The sequence below is a fragment of the Sminthopsis crassicaudata genome, chromosome 1, assembly GCF_048593235.1.
Source record: "Sminthopsis crassicaudata isolate SCR6 chromosome 1, ASM4859323v1, whole genome shotgun sequence".
Taxonomy (NCBI): Eukaryota; Metazoa; Chordata; class Mammalia; order Dasyuromorphia; family Dasyuridae; genus Sminthopsis; species Sminthopsis crassicaudata.
In genome coordinates this window covers 330,279,683-330,304,694 of record NC_133617.1, presented here as the reverse complement: position 1 = coordinate 330,304,694, position 25,012 = coordinate 330,279,683, and positions in this window count along the sequence as shown.

The window sequence follows — 25,012 nt, the reverse complement described above, 5'->3', positions numbered from 1 at the left end:
GTAAAAGTCTTTTTGCAGAAATGGCAGAGATCGTACCTCTCCCCCCTCCAGTCTGAGCTGTGTGAGCTGTCTGTCTCCCTCTGGCTGCCTGCCCTCAGTTTGTGCCCAGTCTGTTCTACCCTCCCCTAAGCAAATACAGACCTTTTCTGGCGAATTTCAAGGATGGCGTCTCTTGGTGATTATTTGTGGTTTTCTTTTATGGTCAAGCATTAACTCTGAGGCTTGTCATGAAGTAAGTCCTGAGAGAAAGCGCGGTGCTCAAGCAGCTGTCTGCCTCCATGCCGCCATCTTGGCCGGAAGTCATAATGCCATTTTTATTTTGCCTTTTTCCTCTTTCAAGGCCAAAGCAGTTCTTAGAGGAAATCTTATATCTTTAAATAGCTACCTGAATAAAATAGAGAAAGAGGAGATCAATGAATTGGTATGTGCTACTAAATAGAATCTAGAATCATCCTCAAATATTTGTAATGGAGAGAAGTTGAAAGTATTCCATTAAAATCCGAGATGAAACAAGGATGCTTATTATAACCATTATTATTCAATATTGTACTAGAAATGTTGACTTTAGCAATGAGAAAAAAAAACAAATTAATTAGAATAAGGAATTAAAATTATACTTAGAGAATCAAAGAGAAACTTATAAAAACCTACTGGAAATAACAGCTTTAGCAAAGTTGCAGGATATAAAATAAACAAACACAAATCATCTGCATTTTTATATATTACTGACAAAGCCCATCAGCAAGAGACAGAAAGAAAAATCCCATTTAAAATAACTGTAGACAAAATAAATATTTGAGTGTCTACCAAAATACTTCTCACACAGATCAAGTCAGAAGTAAACAAATGGAAAAAATATCAATTGCTCTTGTGTACATTGAGCTAATACAACAAAAATAAAATTCTGCCAATTTTTTTGTATTTGTTCAATGCCATACCAATCAAACTTCCAAAAATTATTTTTTGAAAGATGAAAAAAATAAAGAAAAAGTTATACAGAAGAACAAAAGGTCAACAATATCAAGGGATATGGTGAAAAATAAAATACAAAGGATGGTAGCTTAACAGTACCAAACCTCAAATTATATTATAAAGCAGCAGTTATCAAAACCATTTGGTATAGGCTAAGAAATAGAGAGGTGGAACAGTAAAACAGATTAGATACACATGACACAATAGTCAAAGCCTATAGTGATATAGTATTTGATAAATCCCCCAACTCCAGGTTCTAGAATAAGAATTTACTATTTGAAAAAAAAAATTGCAAAGAAAAGTAGAAAATTATATGTTAGTATTTTGGCATAGAGATTTATCTCATATTCCATATGAAAATAAACTCAAAATGGGTACATGATTTGGGCATAAAGAATGATACCATAAACAAATTAGAAGAGCAAGGGATAATTTACCTATCAGATCTTTGGAAAAGGGAGGAATTTATGACCAAGGAAGAATGAGTGAACATTATGAAAGACAAAATGGACAATTTTCATTACATTATTTATTTAAAAAAAAAAAAAAAAAAAAAACCTTATACACAAAACAAACCAACAGAAACAAAATTTAAAGGGAAGTTACAAAACTGGGAAAAATCTTTATAGCCAATGTTTCTATCCACCTAGGTAATCCCATAATTTTTTAATAAATTTCACCAAATAATTTATACTAATAGATTAGCCAAGATCTAGAAAGATTGTGACTTGCCTGAGAGTTTGAAATCACTGATTGAATTAAACATATTACCAAAACCAATATTTTACTTCAAATTTTTCATTTCAATTTCTGAGAATTTACAATACAGTACACAGAAAACATTACCCTTACTTTCTTTTGTGAAATTATTTGGAATAATATGCTGCACAAAAAATATAGCAGCAAGACTTCCTGCCAACTGATGGCAAACTGTTGCTTCAGCCTTCACATGGGTATTCTGGAACCTCATGGAGGAATAGTTTTATCTCTAAATTTGAATATTTAAAATGTTTATTTTTCAGATGCCTACCTTCATTTGCATGACTTTCTCAGGTGAATTTTGGCAAATTTTCTTTGATAAAATTGCAAATTGCTCTAAATGATAGGGGCTTAATCAGTAGTGTGTAATCCTAAATTTTTGATCCAAAATAAAATGTGGATGTTTTAGATGTAACTAATATTTTACTTTCATCTACTATAAATGACTAAAATAAATTTTCCACTATTCTTTCCGCTTATAATTTCTCAACTTCAGATACATTTTATTTTATCAGCTTCAAGAGACCTAATTAAAGTAACAGATGAAGGATTCAATTTGGATGAATTCCCAGAGCAATATCCTCTTTCTGGAAACAGATTTTTCAAAATGTTTTATTTCTGAGAATAAGATTTGGCCACAAAAAACTACTCTCTACCTAATGAATAAAGCTTAACTAGTCATCTGTTGTGGCTTAATCTCCAAATATCCATTTGGAGCTTTTGTCTCAGAATCAAGACCAAAAAATTTCATATTATCTGAAATTATGTTCTATTTGAAAAAAAAAAGTTGATTTATATTAAAATCACCAGAAAGTCTGTTGTAATATTTTTTCTAATTTTTTGAACACTCATCATTTGGGTAATGATTTTTGATGTCATCCTTATAATAGCTGGTTCTAGAAAGATTGACAAGAGCAAATGTCATAACTAGAAAAGTTAGATTTCTTAAAAGAGTAATTTTTAAATTTTTTGATGGTCAGTAATTTTTCAATTATATCTGATTCTTCATTTCTTTCCTTAAAGATATCTTTTAAAGAGTTGAGGAAAGGAAATTCTGTGTTATATAGATTATTTGTAACTCAAAATTTGTATCTAGCTACATTGGATAAAATGGTTTCATAATAAGTAGACGTGTAATCAACTCTCATATCTCACACTATTGTGCTGTATGACTCAGGAAAGATATTTCTTCTTTGTATCTCAAGACTTAATTCAGAAGTCATGGATGGTTTCTTAGTGTACTAGTAGAAGGAATAATGCCACTGAAGAAAAAAAAGAAAAGAAAAATGAGATCCTTTGCTTATACATATAAAATTTTAGTTACAAACTTCATAGGTCATATCAATAAAAATATGTAAATTACAAATATGATCCAAGTCAGGACCAAGTTCAGTTTCTTAAATGTAATGGTCATATAATCGAAATAAGTCACTTACCATCTCAGAGGTCCAGACAACTCCTCATATACAAATTTAGTTCTTATTTGTAGCAGAAGCATTATAGGATGGATGTTGTGTTAAAAAAATGAGCATTTCTGGTTAGAAGACTTGCTAAGTCCTTTTTAGGGCTGCTTATCTACCCTTGGTATTTGCCTGATGCACCCAACTCTCACCCATGATCCAAAAAAGCTGCAGCCTACACAGTGGCCACATTCTGATAAACTTTCATGGCAAATGGGCTAAACCAGTTTGAGGGTAATTGATATATTTCAAACTTTTCAGTGGGTTATGCGGATGTATAACCCAAGCACACAAAAACTTTCCCCAGAGAAATGGATAAATGAGAACAATTTGTTCCATCAGCCATGAAGGCAGCTAAAGCAGGTGCTATACATGGAGTATTTAGAATTTGGTCATATGTCAAAAATTCTAAGGTCATCCACTGTTTCTCAGGTTAGTCCTCTTAACTTTCTGTCTTAGCATTATGTTTGCAGCCATGTTGTCAAAGTCTTCAATGAGCACAAACATGGAATGAAAATTAGCTACTGCACTGATGGCAAAATTTTTAATCTGCAGAGGCTACAAGTCAAAACAATATGGATGGAGTATTATTGCAAGATTTTATGTTTGCTGATAGAGTAGTAGTAGCTATCCTTTGAGGACCCAACTGGCTAGTTTGAATTGGGTAATACTGCTATTTCTCTTCCTCTGCCCTCTCCTTCACTTCTGAACAAAGAAATAGAACTGTTGGTCTTATATTTTGTAAGATATCTTTGGATTTAGGGGATAGATTTGTATAATTTCTTTTTTTTTTCAAAAAGCTTGGATAATTTATATTTCATTTTATATAGCTTTAATTTATGATTTCTTGAAATAAAGCTCTGGAGCTACTTAGCTATTCTTTTAAACTCAAATCACTCAGGCATTCATGGAATGGCCAATAATAACCCCTAGTCCAATCCTCTCCAGCTCTTTGAGTTTTGGTGATTCAGAGTTGAGTGTAAATAGAATTTATTTTCTATCCTGGCCAGACATTCCAAGAGTCTTCCACTGCCAGATTTTTTTTTTGTTTTGCTTTGTTTTGTTTTGTTTTGTTTGTTTGTTTGTGTGTGTGTGTGTGTGTGTGTGTCTGTGTCTGTGTCTGTGTGTCTGTGTGTGATGGCAAAGGAAACCCTCTTTTGTCTCAATTGTTACTTAGCTCTTAATCTCCATGAATGGAATAAGCTGATGGAAAAAACTCTCATGGGAATGTGGTCTTGGAACTATACCCTATGTGGAACTATGCCCTAATTGTGACTTGAGACTTTGCAATACAGCAAAATAGCAAATTGCCATCATTCTAGCTCTTGCTTATTATCCGGTAGACATAAATATAATATCTGATTCAGCCTATTCAGTAGGTATGGTACAAAGAATTGCCACAGCCCAAATAAAATTTGTAGCCTCCAATATATATCAGCTCTTTAAGGAACTTCAAGAGCAAGTGAGAAAGCATCCAGGTAAGATTTACATTTTGCATGTTCACTCCCATAGTGGACTTCCAGGTCCTATTTTTGATGGTAATTCAAAGGCAGATAGCCTAACCATGTTGGCCAATACTCCTTTATTTCAAGAATCCGAAGAATCTCATTCTAAATATCATCAGGCTGCTCGAGCTTTATGTTTACAATTTAGAATAACAAGAGAAGAAGCTAGGATCATAGTAAAAAAGCCTGTACAGCTTGCCTTCCTTTCCATGCTCCTACACTCCCTCCAGGGAAGAACCCTCATGGTTTGAGACCTAATGAAATTTTGCAAATGGATGTGACCCATTATAAATCTTTTGGTCGTCTATCTTCTATCCATGTCATGGTAGACACCTTTTCAGGATTCACATTTGCAATAACAGCAGCAAAAGAGACAGCCCGCATGGTCACTGAATTCCTTATACAAGCATTTGCAATTATGGGTGTTCCACAACCAATAAAAACAGATAATGGACCTGCATATACGTCTAAACATTTTGCACACTTTTATGTACAGTATAAGATTTTACATATCACTGGCATATCATTTAATCCTCAAGAGCAGGCAATAGTAGAGAGAAGAAACAGAGATATTAAGATACTCCTCCAAAAAAAAAGAAAGTGGGAGCCACGGGTAACTCTAGAGAATTTCTAAATTTAGTCCTCTATACCATTAATTTTTTAAAATTTTTGACAAATATGCACTGGCTCCGGCAGACATGTTTTATAACCCACCAGAAGGACAGTGTGTATTGCAAGCAGTTCCACTGTCTTTAGATAATCATCAGGTCATGTGGAGAGACCCAGAAAGTGGTGAATGGAAAGGACCAGATAGGTTAACTGCTTGGGGGAGAAGGTTTGCTTGTATCTCCACAAATGGAGAAGGAATCAGTGGGTGCCAACAAGCCATATTTGCCTTATACATCGGAGAGAGACGGAGCAGACCCTTGAAACGAAGAAGAAGACCCAAGAAACATCAGGTGGTTCCATTGCTGACTGTGCCCACCACTGAAAGAACCTGGCAGTTATGGCATTTGACTCAAGGACATCAAAAATTGTTGGACTTGAAAATCCTCAGGAATCATTGGATTCTCTGAGACATCATAAGACTATTGTAGGACTTGAAAGCCCTCAGGAATCATTGGATTCTCTGAGGCATCATAAGACTGTTGCAGGACTTCAAAACCTGTAGCAATCATTGGATTCCCTAACATACAAAAAGACTGTTGCAGGACTTCAAAAACTTGTGGAGATCATTGGATTCCCTAACATGTGAAGCAATGGAGAATAGATTGGTTTTGGACTATCTATTGGTTGCTGAAGAAGGTGTATATGTGACTGATGTTTACATACCCTCCTTCTAGGACTTTTGGAAATCTTTTATAAAACCGTGTTGATTTATATTGTTTGTTATATCACTACTTGCATGTACAATTCATGTTTGTTACATCTCATTGAGCCTGCACTAACTGTGGGGAGAGTCATCACTAATAGCCTTTGTGTTATTGCTATGTGCTTGTGGGTTTGCTTGCTATGCTGATGGGTTTGTGCATTCCTGTCTCTAACAAGACCCTTCAACCCAGAAACCCACTAGCAATCCCCAATTCCATTTGGTGCTTTTCATCTCCCTTCCTGAGATGTTGGGGGGGTGTGATCACCTCCTTTTTGGGGTTCTCACCTCCCTGAAAAGTTAGGGATGATGTGATCACCTGTGTTCTAAAACAAAAGAAAGCGGGAAATGTAAAGGGCTAGAACTGAGCAAATGTACTTGGATAATGGAGTGCATGAGATTAATTGCCAATTGGACAATTCTCTATTAACATGTTTAAATATTGACCCTCCAAAACTATTCTGTGCTGACTTGATTGGTGGGACAAAGAATGGGAAGTGATATGTGTGGGTGGAGTAGGAGGAGAAAATTGAGGCATTCTCCTGGCAGTTGAGTGAGAGGAAGATGATAAGGAGATTGTGAGATTTAATCCCTTGATGGCGACCCCAAAAAGCTAAGAATAAAGATTTTTGGTGATCCTGACTCTGGCTGATTTCTGGGAAGACAGAGTTCCAGTACCATCATATCATCTTCAAAGAGTGATAATTTTGTTTCCTCATTACTTACTCTTAATTCCTTTAATATCTTTTTCATCTCTTATTGCTGAAGCTAGCATTTCTAAAATAATATTGAATAGTAATGGTGATAGTGGCATAACTTCCTTAACTCCTGATCTTATTAGGAATGTTTCAAAATTATCCCCATTATATATGATGCTTACTAATAGTTTTAAATAGATGCTACTGACTATTTTAAGGTAAATTTCTTCCTATACTCTCTACTGTTTTTAATAGGAATGGGTGTTGCATTTTATCAAATGCTTTTTCTGCATCTATTAAGATGATCATATGCTTTTTGTTAATTTGGATATTGATATAGTCAATTATGGTAATAGTTTAACTAATATTGAACTAGCCCTCCATTCCTGGTATAAACCCTACTTGGTCATGGTATATTAACCTGGGGATGATTTTCTGTAATCTTTTTGCTGATATTTTATTTAAGATTTTTACACCAATGTTCATTAAGGGAGATTGGTCTATAATTTTCTTTTTATGTTTTCTTTCCTAGCTAGTTTAGGTATCAGTACCATATATGTGTCATAAAAGGAATTTGGTAGGAGTCCTTCATTCTCTGTTTTTTCCAATAGTTTATATAGCATTGGAGTTAATTGTTCTTTAAATGTTTCATAGAATTCATATTTAAATACATCTGATCCTGGAAATTTTTTTCTTAGGGAGTTGATTAATAGCTTCTTCCATTTATTTTTCTAAAATGGGACTATTTAAACAATTTACTCCTAACTCTATTAATTAGGGCAACCTATACTTTTGAAGGTATTCATCTATTTCATTTAAGTTATCAAATTTATTGACATAAAGTCAGGCAAAGTAACTCCTAATTATTGTTCAAATCTCCTCTTCATTAGTGGAAAATTCTCCCTTAGTTGTGAAAGAATACAAGCATTCTCGAGAGCAATTTGGAATTATACCCCAAAAGTTATGAAACTGTGCATACCCTTTGATCCAGCAGTGCTACTACTGGGCTTATATCCCAAAGAAATACTAAAGAAGGGAAAGGGACCTGTATGTGCCAAAATGTTTGTGGTACCCTTTTTGTAGTGGTTAGAAACTGGTAAATGAATCGATGCCCATCAATTGGAGAATGATTGGGTAAATTATGGCATATGAATATTATGGAATATTATTGTTCTATAAGAAATGGTCAGCAGGACAAAAACAGAGAGGCTTGGAGAGAATTACATGAAGTGATGCCGAGTGAAATGAGCAGAAACAGGAGATCATTATATATTTCAACAACCAATACTATATGAGGATGTATTGTGATGGAAGTGGATATCTTCATTTTTTTAAATTAATTTTTATAATTATAACATTTTCTTTGACAGTACATATGCATAGGTATTTTTTTACAACATTATCCCTTGTACTCCCTTCTGTTACGTGTTTTTCCCCTCATTCCCTCCACCCCCTCCCCTAGATGGCAGGCATTTCCATACATATTAAATATCTTATACAATATCCTAGGTATAATATATATGTGCAGAACCGAATTTTGTTGTTGTTGTTGTTGCAAAGAAAGGATTGTATTCATAAGGTAAAAATAATCTTGGAAGGGAAATAAAAACAAACAAACAAACAAACCAAAACAAAACAACAACAACAACAACAAAAAAAAAAAAACACAATGCTCTCAGTTTACACTCATTTCCCAGTGTTCCTTTTCTGGGTGTAGCTGATTCTGTCCATCATTGATCAATTGGAATTGGAATAGCTCTTCTCTATGTTGAAGATATCCACTTCCATCAGAATATATCCTCATACAATATCAGTGTTGAAGTGTATAATGATCCCCTAGTTCTACTTCGTTTCACTCAGCATCAGCTGATGTCTCTCCAAGCCTCTCTGTATTCCTCCAGTTGGTTATTTCTTACAGAACAATAATAACATAACATTCCTATACCATAATTTACCCAACCATTCTCCAATTGATGGACATCCATTCATTTTTCAGTTTCTAGCCAATGTGAAAAGGGCTGCCACAAACATTTTGGCACATAAAGGTCTCTCCCTCCTTTAGTATTTCCTTGGGATATAAGCCCAGTAGTAGCATGGCTGGGTCAAAGGGTATGCACATTTTAATAACTTTTGGGGTATAATTCCAGATAGCTCTCCAGAGTGGTTGGATTCTTTCACTACTCCACCAATAATGCATCAGTGTCCCAGTTTTCCCACAGCCCCTCCAACATTCATCGTTATTAGTTCCTGTCATCTTAGCCAATTTGATATATTCTGATGGAAGTGGATATCTTCAACATAGAGAAGAGCTATTCCAATTCCAATTGATCAATTTGTGTAGTGGTATCTCAGAGTTGTCTTAATTTGCATTTCTCTGATCAATAGTGATTTCGAACACTCTTTCATATGAGTAGACATAGTTTTAATTTCATCATCTGAAAATTGTCTGTTCATATCCTTTGAACATTTATCAATTGGAGAATGGCTTGATTTCTCATAAATTAAAGTCAATTCTCTGTATATTTTGGATATGAGGCCTTTATCAGAAACTTTAACTGGAAAAATATTTTCCCAATTTGTTACTTCCCTTCTAATCTTGTTTGCATTAGTTTTGTTTGTGCAGAAACTTTTTAATTTGGTGTAATCAAAATGTTCTATTTTGTGATCAATAATGGTCTCTAGTTCTCCCTTGGACACAAATTTCTTCCTTCTCCATAAGTCCTAGAGGTAAACCATCCCATGTTCCTCCAATTTATTTATGATTTCGTTCTTTATGCCTAAATCTTGGACCTATTTTGATCTTATCTTAGAATGTGGTGTTAAATGTGAGTCCATGCCTAGTTTCTGCCATACTAATTTCTAGTTTTCCCAGCAGTTTTTGTCAAATAATGAATTCTTATCCCAAAATTTGGGATCTTTGGGTTTGTCAAACACTAGATTGCTATTAACTATTTTGTTCTGTGAACCTAACCTATGCCACTGATCAACTAGTCTATTTCTTAGCCAATACCAAATGGTTTTGGTGACTGTTGCTTTATAATACAGTTCTAGATCAGGTACAGCTAGACCACCTTCATTTTATTTTTTTTCATTACTTCCCTTGAAATTCTCGACCTTTTGTTGTTCCATATGAATTCTGTTGTTATTTTTTCTAGGTCATTAAAATAGTTTCTTGGGAGTCTGATTGGTATGGCACTAAATAAATAGGTTAGTTTAGGGAGTATTGTCATCTTAATTCTATTCTCTCAGCCTATCCAAGAGCACTGAATGTCTTTCCAATTATTTAAATCTGACCTTTTTTTTGTGGCAAGTGTTTCATAATTTTGCTCATATAATTCCTGACTCTCCTTTGGTAGATATATTCTCAAATATTTTATACTATCGATCCTTATTTTGAATGGAATTTCTCTTTGTATTTCTTGCTGTTGGATTGTGTTGGTAATGTATAAAAATTTTGAGGATTTATGTGGATTTATTTTTTATCCTGCGACTTTGCTAAAATTCTGAATTATTTCTAATAGCTTTTTAACAGAGTCTTTGGGGTTCTCTAAATATACCATCATGTCATCTGCAAAGAGTGATAATTTGATTTCCTAATTTCCTACTCTAATTCCTTGAATCTCTTTTCTCAGCTCTTATTGCCAAGGCTAGAGTTTCTAGTACTATATTAAATAGTAATGGTGATAGTGGGCAACCTTGTTTCACTCCTGATCTTACTGGGAAAGGTTGCAGTTTATCGCCATTACATATGATGTTTATTGACGGTTTTAAATATATACTCGTTATTATTTTAAGGAATAGTCCATTTATTCCTATACTCTCAAATGTTTTTAGTAGGAATGGATGTTGGATTTTATCAAATGCTTTTTCTGCATCTAATGAGATGATCATATGGTTTTTATTAATTTGATTATTACTATGGTCAATTATACTAATAGTTTTCCTAATTTTAAACCAGCCCTGCATTCCTGGTATAAATCCCACTTGGTCATAGTGTATTATCCTGGGCATGATTTTCTGAAGTCTTTTTGCTAATATCTTATTTAAGATTTTACCATCAATGTTCAGTAAGGAAATTGGTTGATAGTTTTCTTTCTCAGTTTTCGATCTACCTGGTTTAGGTATCATTACCATGTCTGTGTCATAAAAGGAATTTGGTGGGACTCCTTTAATCCCTATTTTTTCAAATAGTTTATATAGCATTGGAGTTAGTTGCTCTTTAAATGTTTGGTAGAATTCACATGTAAGGAAGTGGATATCTTCAACAAATAGAAGATCTAATTCCATTCCAATTGATTAGTGATGGACAGAATCAGATACACCCAGAGACGGAACATTGGGAAATGAGTGTCAACTGTTTGCATTTTTGTTTTTCTTCCCAGGCTATTTTTACCTTCTGAATTCAATTCTTCCGATGCAACAAGAAATTCATCTCTGCACACATATATTGTATCCAGGATATACTATAACATATTTAACATGTATGGGACTGCCTGCCATCTAGGGGAGGGGGTTGAGGAAAGGAGGGGAAAATTCAGAACAGAAGTGAGTGCAGGGGATCATGTTGTAAAAAATATGTACTGTCAAAAAAGTTATAATTATAAAATCAATAAAAATATTAAAAAAATAAAAGAAATTTCTCCCTTTTCATTTTTAAAATTAACAATTTTCCTCATTCCTTTTTCAAATCAAATTTACCAAGGGCTTATCTATTTTTTCATAGACCCAACACTTAGTTTTACTTATTACTTCAATGGATTTTTACTTTCAATTTTATTAATCTCTCCTTTTATTTTTAGAATTTCAAGTTTAGTGTTTGATTGGGGGGGGTTAATTTGCTTTTTTCCTAGCTTTTTTAGTTGCAAACCTAATTCATTGATTTTCTCTTTCTCTCTTTTATGCAAGTAGGCCTTTAGAGATATATCATTTTCCTTATTAAGCACTTTGGCTATATCCCACACATTTTGGTATAATGCCTCATTATTGTCATTTTCTTGGGTGAAGTTATTATTTCTATGATTTGCTGTTTTACCCAATCATTCTTTAGTATAAAGTATAAGATTATTCAGTTTCCAATTACTTTTTAGTCTAATTTCCCCTGGCTTTTTATTGAACGTAATTTTTATTGCATCATGATCTGAAAAGGATGCATTTAATATTTCTGCCTTTCTGCATTTAAATTTTAGGTCCTTATGTCCTAATATATGGTCAATTTTTTTATAGGTTCCATGAACTGCCCAGACAAATATACTTCTTTCTGTCTCCATTTTGTTTTCTCCAAAGACCTATCATACCTGACTTTTCTAGTGTTCTATTTACCTCTTTAACTTCTTTCTTATTTATCTAATTCTGAGAGTGCAAGATTGAGATCTCCCACTATTATAGTTTTGCTGTCTATTTCTTCTTGCAGCTCTCTTAACTTCTCATTTAGGAATTTAGATGCTATACCATGTTGTGCATATATGTTTAGTATTGATATGGCTTCATTATCTATGCTGCTGTTTAGCAAGATATAGTGGCCTTCCTTATTTCTTTTAATTAAATCAATTTTTGCTTTTGCTTGATCTGCTATCAGGATGGCTACCCCTGCTTTTCTGACTTCACCTGAAGCATACTAGATTCTGCTCCAACCTTTTACCTTTACTTTGTATGTATTGCTCTGCTTCAAGTATGTTTCCTGTAAACAACATAATGCAGGATTCTGGCTTTTAATCTAGTCTGCTATCTGCCCCACTTTATGGAGGACTTTATTCCATTCACATTTAGGGCTAAAATTATTTATTCTGTATTTCCTGCCTATGTGATAATCCCAGAATATTCTTTCCTCTTTCTTTTTCCCTTTACTCCCCTGCCTAATTTTAAACTTCTGAGCACCATTCGCCTCACGCAGCACTCTCTCTTTAGGATCTCTCCCTTCCCCCTGGGAAGTCCCTCTCCTTTTTTAAAAATATTCCCGTTCAATTTCTGTATTCCTTTTTATTTATCCTATCTCTTCCCTTTTCACTTTTCCTCTTCCACTTTTCAATGAGGTGGGAGAAATTTCTCTGTAAACCGAATATGTATAATATTTTCTCTTTCTTATGAAAGTGAAATTCACACTATGATCATGATCATCTCCCTTTCTTCTTTCCCTCAGACATAATAGGCTTTCTTTGCCTCCTTGTGAGCTATAATATCTCCACTTTTTCTTTTTCTGTTATAATTTCCTTTCCACTTCTAGATCCTTTCCTCTAACAGTAAACCTAATTAATCATGTACACTTTATGTATGCCCATAACAGAAATAAAGTTCTCAAGTTTTTTTTTTTTTAACCTTTTTATGCTTCTCTTGAGTCCTATATTTGGAGGTCAAACTTTTTGTTTAGCTCTGATTTTTTTATCAGAACGTCCTTACTCCCTCACAACCAATTAGATAAATCAGCCTCAAAAATAGCGCTGGACTGATAGATACCACAAGGACTGAAAGCATGACTTACCAGCTGAAGAGAATCTGGAGTTTCAACAGAAAAGGTCAGTTCCTAGGGGAGGAAGAAGAGAGACCAGCACAGAAGGCTGGGTGCTAGCATACAGCACTTAAGTGCTGGGAAGGGCGCTGGGATCAGAGAAGCCACTGAGATAAAGGAATCTGGTGCAGGCTGTTAGCTCTTCTCTGCTTATAATACAGCAGTTCAGAAGAGAAATCTAAGCTACTTTAAAAATTCAAAGATAGATTAGATCTTCCCAGATCCTTGAGGTGACTCAGCAGATCTCGGCACTGGGGGTGTGGCCCCTAGCTCCCACCTGAGACTAGTTAAGAGATTGAGAAGTGGGTGGATATGGCCCAAGGCAACACACGCTGCCTGGCTCAGCTGAAGGCTGTGCAATTCAGCCCCAGAAGTCCCAGAGAAGCGGAACCTTTGAAGTAGGGACTGCGGTTTCTGGCAGACACTTCCAGTTTGAGTGCAGGGGCTTTCGTGAATTAGAAAAGGTTAAAAATTCACAGGAAAGTATGATTTCTGAATTGTAAAAGATAAAAAAGTCTCAAGAAAATAGAATTTCTGAATTGGAAAAAGAAAATAATTCTCAAAAAATATTTAGGAAAATGGAAAAAAATTCAATAGAGCAAAATAATTCATTTAAAAACGAAATTGGGCATTTAAAAAATAACTAAAAACTGTGAAAGAAGAAAATAACTCCTTAAAAGTCAGGATGGAATAAATAGGAATGAATGATTCACAGAGAACCCAAGAATCAGTCAAACAAAACAAAAAAAAAAAAAAAAAGAGAAGCTGGAGAACAACGTCAAATACTTACTGGGAAAGATCTATAGACCTGGAAAATAGATCTAGGAGAGATAATCTGCGGATCATTGGACTTCCTGAAAACTATGACCAAAAAAAGAGCCTAGATTCTATTTTACAGGAAATTATCAAAGAGAACTGTGCAGAGAAAGTAGAAACAGAAGGGAAAGTAGAAGTGGAAAGAATTCATCGAACTCCTTCTGAAATATACCCTAAAAAAAGAACACCACGGAATATTGTGGCTAAGCTGCAGAATTACAACACAAAGGAGAAAATCTTGCAAGCAGCTAGAAAAAAACAATTTAAATACCAAGGTGCCACAATAAGGGTCACTCAAGATCTGGCTGCCTCCACATTAAAAGATAGAAGGGCTTGGAACCTGATATTCCATAAGGCAAAAGATCAAGGACTACAACCAAGAATGAACTACCCAGCTAAGTTTAGCATCTTTTTCCATAGAAGAAGATGGTCATTCAACGAAATACAGGAATTCTATATGTTTCTAAGAAAAAAACCAGACTTAAACAAAAAATTTCATCTACATCCACAAGACTGAAGAAAAACAGAAAAAGGTACACAGAACCCTTGAGAACTGTAACTCTGTTGTGGGTATATAAAAAGTACTCATGGATAATTTGATTTTACTGATATAAAAGAAAAAAAGGGGGGTGTAGTAAAGGGAAGAAGGTCGTTTCAGAAAAAGGGGAAGGAATGATAAAAAGAGGGAAACTACATCCCAGGAAGAGCCATAGAAAATACACCATATCTGAGGGAATTTAGTGAGGGGGAGAATCATTGTGTGAATCTTACTCTCATCAGAAGAGGCTCAAAGAGTAAATAATTGACATATTTGTTTTTCAGAGAATTTTCTCTCACCTCATTAAAAGGGGGGAGAGGAAAAGGGAAAAGGAAAAGGAGAATAAGTGAAGGGACTTGGAGGGAGGGGGGAGGGATACTAAAAAAAAGGGAGGGCTGCGCGTCACAAGGAGGGTCTGTAAATTAAATATTGGGGAAGGGGATCAGGGGGGTCAAGGGAAAAAGCATAATCTGGGGATAATATGATGGCAGAAAATACAGAATTAGTCATTTTAACTGTAAATGTGAATAGGATGGACTCTCCCATCAAACGGAAATGGATAGCAGATTGGATCAAAAATCAGAACCCTACAATATGTTGTCTGCAGGAAACACACTTAAAGCAGGGAGATACATATAGAGTAAAAGTAAAAGGTTGGAGCAGAGCCTATTATGCTTCAGGAAAGGCCAAAAAAGCAGGGGTAGCTATCCTTATCTCAGATCAAGCAAAAGCAGAAGTAGATCTCGTTAAAAAAGATAAGGAAGGAAACTATATCCTGCTGAAAGGTAGCATAAATAATGAAGCCATATCAATACTAAACATATATGCACCAAGTGGTATAGCATCTAACTTTCTAAAGGAAAAGTTAAGAGAATTGCAAGAAGAAATAGACAGTAAAACTATAATAGTGGGAGATCTCAACCTTGTACTCTCAGATTTAGACAAATCAAACCACAAAACAAATAAGAAAGAAATTTAAAAAGTAAATAGAACATTAGAAAAACTAGGTATGATAGACCTTTGGAGACAACTGAATGGCAATAGAAAGGAATATACTTTCTTCTCAGCAGTTCATGGATCCTATACAAAAATAGACTATATATTAGGACATAAAGATCTCAAAATTAAATGTAGGAAGGCAGAAATAATAAATGCCTTCTTCTCAGATCACAATGCAATAAAAGCTACATTCAGTAAAAAGTTAGGGGTAAATAGCCCAAAAAGTAATTGGAAAATGAACAATCTCATCTTAAAGAATGACTGGGTGAAACAGCAAATTATAGAAACAATTAATAATTTCACCCAAGATAATGACAATGATGAGACATCATACCAAAATCTGTGGGATGCAGCTAAAGCAGTAATAAGGGGAAGTTTTATATCTTTAGAGGCTTATTTGAAGAAAATAGAGAAAGAGAAGATTAACGAATTGGGCTTGCAACTTAAAAAGCTAGAAAAAGACCAAATTAAAAATCCCCAACCAAAAATTAAACTTGAAATACAAAAATTAAAAGGAGAAATCAATTATATTGAAAGTAAAAAAAAAACTATTGAATTAATAAATAAAACCAAGAGATGGTTTTATGAAAAAGCCAATAAAATTGATAAACTTTTGGTAAATTTGATCAAAAAAAAGAAAGAGGAAAATCAAATTGATAGTCTTACAAATGAAAAGGGGGATCTTTCCACCAATGAAGAGGAAATTAGAGAAATAATAAGAAGTTACTTTGCCCAACTTTATGCCAATAAATTTGATAACTTAAGTGAAATGGATGACTTCCTCCAAAAATATAGGCTCCCTAGATTATCAGAGGAAGAGATAAATTGCTTAAATAGTCCCATTTCAGAAAAAGAAATAGAACAAGCTATAGATCAACTCCGCAGGAAAAAATCCCCAGGACCAGATGGATTCACATGTGAATTCTACCAAACATTTAAAGAACAATTAGCCCCAATGTTATATAAATTATTTGAAAAATAGGGGACGAAGGAGTCCTACCAAACTCTTTTATGACACAGACATGGTACTGATACCTAAACGAGGTAGATCGAAAACTGAGAAAGAAAATTATAGACCAATTTCCTTAATGAATATTGATGCTAAAATCTTAAATAAAATATTAGCAAAAAGACTTCAGAAAATCATCTCCAGGATAATACACTATGATCAAGTAGGATTTATTCCAGGAATGCAGGGCTGGTTTAATATTAGGAAAACTATTAATATAATTGACCATATTAATAATCAAATTAATAAGAAACATATGATCATCTCAATAGATGCAGAAAAAGCATTTGACAAAATCCAACATCCATTCCTACTAAAAACTTGAGAATATAGGAATAAATGCACTATTCCTTAGAATAATCAGGAGCATATATTTAAGACCGTCAGTAAGCATAATATGCAATAGAAATAAACTGCAACCTTTCCCAGTAAGATCAGGAGTGAAACAAAGTTGCCCACTATCACCATTACTATTCAATATAGTACTAGAAACGCTAGCCTCGGCAATAAGAGCCGAGAAAGAGATTCAAGGAATTAGAGTAGGAAATGAGGAAATCAAACTATCATTCTTTGCAGATGACATGATGGTATACTTAGAGAACCCCAAAGACTCTGCTAAAAAGCTATTAGAAATAATTCAAAATTTCAGCAAAGTGGCAGGATACAAAATAAATCCACATAAATCCTCAGCATTTTTATATATCACTAACAAAATGCAACAGCAAGAGATACAAAGAGAAATTCCATTCCGAACAAATGTTGAGAGTATAAAGTATTTGGGAATCCATCTACCAAAGAAAAGTCAGGAATTATATGAGAAAAATTACAAAACACTTGCCACAAAAGTAAAGTCAGATTTAAATAATTGGAAAGACATTCAGTGCTCTTGGATAGGCCGAGCGAATATAAAAAAGATGACAATACTCCCTAAACTAATCTATTTATTTAGTGCTATACCAATCAGACTCCCAAGAAACTATTTCAATGACCTAGAAAAAATAACAACAAAATTCATATCGAAGAATAAAAGGTCGATAATTGCAAGGGAACTAATTGAAAAAAACTCAGAGGAAGGTGGTCTAAGTGTACCTGATCTAAAGCTATATTATATAGCAGCAGTCACCATAACCATTTGGTATTGGCTAAGAAAGAGACCGGTAGATCAGTGGAACAGATTAGATACAAAGGACCAAAAAGGGTACATCTATAGCAATCTAATCTTTGACAAACCCAAAGATACCAACATTAGGGATTAAAAATTCATTATTTTAAAAAAAACTGTTGGGAAAACTGGAAATTACAGAAATTAGATATGGATCCACACTTAACACCATATACCAAGATAAGATCAAAATGGGTCCATGATTTAGGCATAAAGAATGAGATAATAAATAGATTAGAGGAACAGAGAATAGTCTACCTCTCAGACCTGTGGAGGAGGAAGGAATTTATGACCAGAGGAGAACTAGAAGTCATTATTGATCACAAAATAGAAGATTTTGATTACATCAAACTAAAAAGTTTCTGTACAAACAATACTAATGCAAACAAGATTAGAAGGGAAGTAACAAATTGGGAAAATATTTTTAAAAGCAAAGATTCTGACAAAAGTCTCATTTCCAAAATATATAGAGAACTGAACCTGATTTATAGGAAACCAAACCATTCTCCAATTGATAAATGGTCAAGAGATATGAACAGACAATTTTCAGATGATGAAATTGAAACTATTTCCACTCATATGAAAGAGTGTTCCAAATGACTACTGATCAGCGTAATGCAAATTAAGACAACTCTGAGATACCACTACACACCTGTCAGATTGGCTAAGATGACAGGAACAAATAATGATGAATGTTGGAGGGGATGTGGGAAAACTGGGACACTGATACATTGTTGGTGGAGTTGTGAAAGAATCCAGCCATTCTGGAGAGCAATTTGGAATTATGCCCAAAAAGTTATCAAACTGTGCATACCCTTTGACCCAGCATTGCTGTTCTTGGGATTATATCCCAAAGAAATACTAAAGAGTGGAAAGGGACCTGTATGTGCCAAAATGTTTGTGGCAGCTCTTTTTGTTGTAGCTAGAAACTGGAAGTTGAATGGATGTCCATCAATTGGAGAATGGTTGGGTAAATTGTGGTATATGAAGATTATGGAATATTATTGCTCTGTAAGAAATGACCAGCAGGAGGAATACAGAGAGGCTTGGAGAGACTTACATCAACTGATGCTGAGTGAAATGAGCAGAACCAGAAGATCACTGTACACTTCAACAACAATACTGTATGAGGATGTATTCTGATGGAAGTGGAAATCTTCAACATAAAGAAGAACCAACTCACTTCCAGTTGATCAATGATGGACAGAGGTAGCTACACCCAGAGAAGAAACACTGGGAAGTGAATGTAAATTGTTAGCACTAATACCTGTCTGCCCAGGTTACATGTACCTTCGGAATCTAATGCTTATTGTGCAACAAGAAAATGGTATTTACACACATGTATTGTATCTAGGTTATATTGTAACACATGTAAAATATATGGGATTGCCTGTCATCGGGAGGAGGGAGTAGAGGGAGGGGGGAAATAATTTGGAAAAATGAATACAAGGGATAATATTATAAAATATATATATAATAAAAAAAATTGTACCTAGGAACTGAACTATTAGAAACTAAGTTTCCATAGTACACTAATACAATTCTTTTACTTAAAAATTGACTGGGGGTATAGTAAAAAATTTTACTGTTCTCTCCATTCATGCAGACTCATTAATGGACAAGGTTCTCTCCACATTCTTTAAGAACTGAGGTTGAGAAAGTCTTCAACATAAGCAACATTTTCTATATAGAATAGTAAACATATGCTTTTAAATCTTCATAGTTAAAATTATTTGAGATAAAATTTATATTGAGATAAAACTATTATGAGATAAAAATTATCCTGTTTGCTTGAACTATTGGATAGTCAGGATGCTGGATTATAACTAGATGCAGAATTTTAAGCATAGTTGGTATAACAGCAATCCTTTCCTTTTAGGTTCACCCACTTATATTTAGGTCTGCCATTTCTAGTTGAACATTTTTAAATGGCAGCTGGCTTCCAGATGGCAGCAGTTAGCTCAGACTTTAACCATCAGTTTCTGTATTTCATCTCATTGAATCAGTAATCACTTGTGTTATGATGACCTGAAAAGAACACTTCACCTGAAGGCAGAAGCTCTGGGCTAATAGCATAGCTATGTTATCTATGCATGTATAACCTTAGATCAATTCCTTTACTCCCCTGGACTTCAGTGACCTCATTTGGAAAATTAAGAAAAGGAAAAAAAAAATTAAAAAAAAATAAAGAAAGACCAGATATCTCCTGAGACCCCTTATAGTTCTAAAACTGTGTCCCTGTGACTAGTTAACATAGTTAAGAGTAGGATAAATGAATATTGGAAAAAAACAACAAATACCAATGAGAAATCACTGAATTTTGTGTCCATTTTTTGTCTAGAAAAATGATAGGTTCAAGAAGTGATTTTATTTTATTTTTAAATATTAATAACATTTTATTTTTAATTATGTGGAAAGATAGTTTTCAAAATTCATTTTTGCAAGATTTTGAGTTCCAAATTTTTTCTCTCTCTCTTGCCTATTACGCGCCAAGACAGCAAGCAATCTGATACAGGTTATATATGTATGATCATTTTAATCATATTTCCATATTAGTCATATTACAAAATGAAAATCAGAACAAAAGGAAAAAACACAAGAAAAAAAAAAAGAAATAAATGGAATTCACCTATTTGATTGAATGTACAATTCTTCCCTGGAAGAAAATCCTCAATTTGCCTGGGTCAGTTATTCTTGGCTGCATACCAAGTTTCTTTGCCTTTGGGGAATATCAGATTCCAGGTCCTTTTATTCTTTAATGTGGAAGCTGCTAGATCCTGAGTAATCCTTATTGTGGCTCCTCCGTATTTGATTTTTTTTTTTTTTTTCTGGCTGCTTGTAGCATTTTTTTCCTTGGTCTGATAATTCTGGAATTTAGCCACAATATTTCTTGGAGTTTTAATTTTTGGGTCTCTTTCAGGAGGTGTTCAGTGAATACTTTCAAAGGCTATTTTACCTTCTGATTCTATGGCATCAAGGCAGTTCTCTTTGAAGATTCCCTGAAAAATAGTGTCTAAGCTCTTTTTTTCCAACATGTATTTCAGGGAATCCAAGAATCTTACATTGTCTCTCCTGGATCTCTTTTCCAAGTTAATTGTTTTCCCCATTATGTATTTTTCAACATTTTTACCTATTTTTTTTCATTTTTTAGTTTTGATTGACTGATTCTTGTTGCCTTATGGAGTCATTCATTTCCATTTGTTCAATTCTGAATTTCAGTGTGTTATTTTTTCATTTATTTATTTAACTTATTTTTGTGTTTGTCCAATTGAATTTTTGAATGAGTTGCTTTGTTCTATGGATTTTTTTTCCCATTTCACAAATCTGTTTTTTAAGGAGTTATTTTCTTTTTCCATTTCACAAATTTTGTTTTTTAAGAAGTTATTTCTTTTTCCATTTTACAAATTCTGTTTTTCTGGGAGTTGCTTTCTTTTTCCCGTTTATCAAATCTATCTTTTAATGAGTTATATGCATTTTCCATTTCACTATTTATTTTTATTGCCTTTTCCAAACTCTCTTGCAATGCTTTTATTCCCTTTCCTCATTTTTCTTCTAGCTCTCTTTTAAGATACTTTTTAAGTTCTTCTAGGAGAGCCTTGTGTGATGGGCACCAGATTATTTTATCTTTTGAAACTTCATCTGGAAACAATTTGCCTTTAGTCTCCTCCTTGAAATCTGTTCTTCCCTTTTGCCATAAAAGCTGTCAATTATTAGAGACCTCTTTACTTTTTTACTCATTTTTTAAGTTAAGTTAATGTCTGCCTTTAGGGTAGGAGAGGTTTTCCAAGCAAGCACATCTGTGCTCAGTCAGTGCTGATTCACTCCTAGAGCTGGCTCTACCACGTGGAATCATCAGCAATGCCCCGGGACTCTGTGCTCTCTGTACTGGTGGTTGTGGTTGAAGTCTGCTCAACCACCCTGAGACTACACTGCTCCCGCACTCTAAACTGTCTGTGCTTGTGTTTGTGGTCATCTTCCTGGACCTTTCTGTCTCTCTCCCAGTTCTGATTGAAACAGACCTACTCTGGTGCACTTCCTCCCACGATCTCTCTGCCTGGAGATCATACTGCCACATAAAGACTGCTCTGTCCTGAAGCTCTGCTCTGTCTCTCTGATCTGGTGTTTGTGGTCAGCTGTTTGTACTTTGCTGCCTCTCTTCCTTTTTCTGATTGAAATAGATCCTTTCTGATCTGTTTTCTCCCATAAATCTCTACCCAAACTCTGAGCTATCTGCACTGGCATTTGTACTGTTTGCCCTGACTGCCTCCTTCCCATTTCCCATTGAAAAAGACTTTTTTTTTGGCAATATTTGAAATTATCTTCTTCTGATAATTTGTTGCACTTGCAATATTTGTGGGTTCTGCCTGTCTAGAGCTAATTCAGAGGCTGTATTTCATAATTATTGTGAGATTGTAAAGAAGGTCATTGAGAAATGTTGTGACAAAAATGTGCCAGTTTGGCTCTGCCCCCCAATCTATATTTTATAGGTATTCCTCCATTTTGCTTAAGTTATCAAATTTATTGGCATAAAATTGGGCAAAATAACTCCTAATTATTGCTCTAATTTCCTCTTCAGTGGTGGAAAGTTCTCCTTTTTCATTTTTGAAACTAACAATTTGGTTTTCCTCTTTCCTTTTTCTAATCACATTAACTACAGGTTTATCTATTTTGTTGTTTTTTTCATAAAACCAACTCTTAGTTTTATTTATTAATTTGATTTTTTTTTTACTTTTAATTTTATTAATCTCTCTTTTTATTTTTAGAATTTCAAGTTTGGTATTTAATTAGGACTTTTAATTTGTTCTTTTTCTGACTTTTTAGTTACAATTCCAATTCATTCATCTTTTCTTCTCTAGTCTTGGAGGTATAAAAGCTCACTAAGAACAAAAATTCCTTAAAAAATAGAATTGAGTAAATGGAAGCTAATGAGTTTCTGAAAAATCAATATAAAATAATGCAAAACCAAAAACAAAGAAAAACTAGGAAAAAATGTGAAATATCTCATTGGAAAAAACAACTGACCTGGAAACTAGGTCCAGGAGAAATAATTTTAAAATTATTGGTCTACCTGAAAGTCATGATAAAAAAATCTATCTTACCTTGCAGGAAAATAGGAAACATAAAGAGTGATATTATAAACAAATTAGAAGAACAAAGTATAATTTACCTCTCAGATCTGTGAAGGAAGGAATTTGTGTCCAAAGAAGAACTAGACTTCATAATTGAATACCAAATAGATAATTTTGATTATATTAAGTTACAAATTTTTGTATAAACAAAACTACTACAGACAAAATTAGAAGAGAAGCAATAAATTGGGGAAATATTTTACATTTAAAGGTTCTTGTAATGGTCCAGTTTGCTTCTGGAGTGCCTTTGGACCAGCTTTGTTTCATCAAACTATTCACTAGAAAAGTAAGGAATAAAGTCCAAAGTCTTTATTATCTCCTTCACAGTCTGTCTCCTTTGCTTTCTGGAGGCCCTCCAGAATGTGTCCAGGTTTCAGTGAAAGAATGCAGGAAAGCCACTAGAGGCTGGTCAAGTCTTTTCAATCAAAGTGCAGGAGGCAGGAGAGCCAGCAGAATGGTCTCTATCTTGAAGACTGTCTCTGACTGTTTGTCCCTAGTTTATATACTCTATTACAATTACATCATTACAATATACTGAGTATAAACCAATCATTATATCACTAGAGAACCATTATGTGTTGTAAGATTAAATCAATCATACTGAACTAGAAAACTCAAATGCAAATCTAGATAATCATTGTCTTATCAATTCCACTGAGTTAACACCTTGTTGTAGGATTAAATCACTCACATTGAGCCTCATTTCTAAAATACATAGAGAATTGACTCAAATTTATAAGAATTCGAGCCATTCTCCAATTGATAAATGGTCAACAGGTATGAACAGACAATGTTAAGATGAAGAAAATAAAATCATTTTTAATCATATGAAAAGATAACTAAATCACTATATATCAGAGAAATGCAAATTAAGACAAGTGTGAGATACCACTACATAACTCTCAGATTGGCTTAAGATGACAGGAAAAGATAATGATGGATATTGAAAGGGATATTAGAAGACTGGCACACTAGTACCTGTGAATGGATCCAGACATTCTGGAGAGCAATCTGATACTAAGCTCAATAAGGTATCAAATTGTGTATACCCTTTGATCCAGCAGTGTTTCTATTGGGTTATATCCCAAATGATCTTAAAAGAAGAAAGGGACCCACATGTGCAAAAATGTTTGTGGCAGCCCTTTTTGTAGTGGCAAGAAACTGGAAAATGAGTGGATGCCCATCAGTTGGAGAATGGCTGAATAAGTTATGATATAAGAATGTTATGGAATATTATTGTTCTATAAGAAATGATCAAGAAATAATTTTAAAGAAGTTTGGAGAGTTACATGAACTGATGCTAAGTGAAATAAGCTGAACCAGAAGATCATTGTACATGGCAACATAAATAAATATTATAAGATGATCAATTCTGATGTACATGACTCTTTCCAACAATGAGATGATTCAGAGCAGTTCCAAAGATCTTGTAATGAAGAGAATTATCTACACCCAGAAAGAGGACTGTGGAAACTGAATGTGGATCACAACATAACATTCTCAATCTTTTTGTTGTTGTTCACTTGCATTTTGTTTTCTCACTCATTTCCTTTCCTTTTTAATCTGATTTTTCCTGTGCAGAAAGAGAATTGTATAAATATGTTTACATATATTTGATTTAACATATATTTTAACATGCATAACATATACTGGATTGCTTGCCATGGGGGGGGGGAGGATAGTGGGGAAAATCTGAAACAGAATACTATATAAGTATCACTTTTGAAAAATTATCTGTGCATATGTTTTGAACATAAAAAGATTTAAACAGTAAAAAAGAAAAAAAAAGAGAGAGAAAAAAATTGCCAAGTCAACTATTTTTTCCCCAACTTCTCTGGGTACAGTTGGTGTAAATAGCTACAAGAATCTTTTCAGTTGCATCCCTGAGTGACCTTGAACAAAACATTAGACCCTAGAAGGGTCTCAGTTCCTCTTCAGGATAATAAGATTATAATGACACTAACTTCACAATAATACTACAAAGTTAAAATACATTATTTTTTCAAAAGTTTTATGAATGGTAATATAAAAATACAAAGTGATTTTATTATTCTACACTGTTATGATAAACTAGTAAGTCAAGCTACCATTTTA